The 2,216-nt window shown below is 51.2% G+C and overlaps 1 pseudogene; it reads left to right on the forward strand.

Annotated features, from left to right (window-relative positions):
• The first annotated feature begins 581 nt into the window (after positions 1-581).
• Positions 582-1,967, forward strand: LOC129537967 (tetraspanin-7 pseudogene; annotated as a pseudogene).
• The last annotated feature ends 249 nt before the right edge of the window (positions 1,968-2,216 follow it).

Below are 2,216 nucleotides of genomic sequence, written 5' to 3' on the forward strand. Positions count from 1 at the left end.
CTGCTGCTGCTGCTGCTCAGTCACTTCAGTCGTGTCCGACTCTGTGTGACCCCACAGACGGAAGCCCACCAGGCTCCCCCGTCCCTGGGATTCTCCAGGCAAGAACACTGGAGTGGGTTGCCATTTCTTTCTCCAATGTGTGAAAAGTGAAAGTGAAGTCGCTCAGTCGAGTCCGACCCTTAGCGACCCAGCAAAAGAGACATAGGTATATAGAACAGTCTTTGGGACTCTGTGGGAGAGGGTGAAGGTGGGATGATTTGGGAGAATGGCATTGAAGCATGTATATTATCATATGTGAAACGAATCACCAGTCCAGGTTCGACACATGATACAGGATGCTCGGGGCTGGTGCACGGGGATGACCTGAAGGGAGGATATGGGGAGGAGGGAGGTGGGAGGGGGGTTCAAGAAGGGGACCACATGTACACCTGGGGTGGATTCATGTCAATGTATCGCAAAACCAACCAATATATTATTGTAAAGTAAAAAAAATAAATAAACTACACTCCAGTATAGTGGCCCCTGCCCCGCCCCGCCCCGCCCCCTCCCCCCTGCCGCGCGCCCGCCCTCCTCCAGCCACCGCTGCCGCCAGAGCTCTGTAGTATGGCTTCGAGGAGAATGGAGACCAAACCTGTGATAACCTGTCTCAAAACCCTCCTCATCATCTGCTCCTTCGTCTTCTGGATCACTGGGGTGATCCTGCTGGCCGTTGGAGTCTGGGGCAAACTTACTCTGGGCACCTACATCTCCCTTATCGCCGAGAACTCCACAAATGCCCCCTATGTGCTCATCGGCACTGGCACCGCCATCGTCGTGTTTGGCCTGTTTGGATGCTTTGCCACATGCCGTGGTAGCCCATGGATGCTGAAACTGTACGCCATGTTTCTGTCCCTGGTGTTTCTGGCTGAGCTCGTGGCTGGCATTTCAGGGTTCGTGTTTCGTCATGAGATCAAGGACACCTTCCTGAGGACTTACACGGACGCCATGCAGAATTACAATGGCAACGACGAGAGGAGCCGGGCGGTGGACCACGTGCAGCGCAGCCTGAGCTGCTGCGGTGTGCAGAACTATACCACCTGGAGCGCCAGCCCCTACTTCCTGGAGCACGGCGTCCCCCTGAGCTGCTGCATGAATGACACCGATTGCAACCCCCAGGATCTGCACAACCTGACTGTTGCCGCCACTAAAGTGAACCAGAAGGGTTGTTATGATCTGGTGACCAGTTTCATGGAGACCAACATGGGAATCATCGCTGGAGTGGCTTTTGGGATTGCATTCTCCCAGCTGATTGGCATGCTGCTGGCCTGCTGTTTGTCTCGGTTCATCACGGCCAACCAGTATGAGATGGTATAAGGAGTCTTTCAAGAATGACGGAATAAGAGACCTGTTTTCAAAAGGAACTGCAGCAATCTTTGAAAGACTTCCAAAGAATGTTAGAGCACAGTACATAATACACCTGTCCTAACCCCCACCCCACCCCGCGTGCAACTGCAACTGACACTCCCACACAGCCTCTGCTCCACCTTTCAGCCTGCATCATGCGTAGCGTTCCATTTTGTGAAGCCCTGTTGTGCCAGAGTGTAGCCAGGTTCCCTGCATCTAGTCCTAGGGGACCCCACCTAAGGCCCTGTGTGTGCCAGCTCCTCCATCTGTACTTGGTCCAACTGCAGCTCATTGTAGGTGACTGGTTCTCCACACCATCACTGGCCCTGCTGAGCCCTGCATGTAGTGTGGGAGGCTCCTGTTAGCCCTTGATCATGATTGATAAACGCTGCACACCCCCTAGATATAGATAAGCAGATAGCTATCTGTTCTTTTGGCTTAATCTCCTTTGGTTGGGTTTTCCCTTTTACTAAGGCTCTTTCCTACCTTCTTCAGGCTGCCTAGGGCATGTAATACTTTGTAATTGTCCTTGAGGAGAAAAGGGCATGTGTCATGCACGAAGGAGATTATCAAGCTTTGGGTGGCCTCCTTGCTCCTTGCTGTTACATGCCTGGGAACGTATAGAGGGTTTAGTGCGCCTGTATAACCCTGTTACAAAGCTGTATTGTTGCTTCCTGTGAAGTAAATAATTACTTCTGTTTTTCCCCAGTTAATTGCTATTGTGTTATTTTATTTCTTTCTATATTTTTTCTTTGCATTGACATTACAGACATCGAGGACCTCATCAAAATCAATTTAAAAATGAGTGTGAAGGGGGGACAAAAGTCAAGATA

The sequence above is a fragment of the Moschus berezovskii genome, chromosome 7, assembly GCF_049115385.1.
Source record: "Moschus berezovskii isolate FMDL1 chromosome 7, NW_MosBer_1.0, whole genome shotgun sequence".
NCBI classification, from domain to species: Eukaryota; Metazoa; Chordata; class Mammalia; order Artiodactyla; family Moschidae; genus Moschus; species Moschus berezovskii.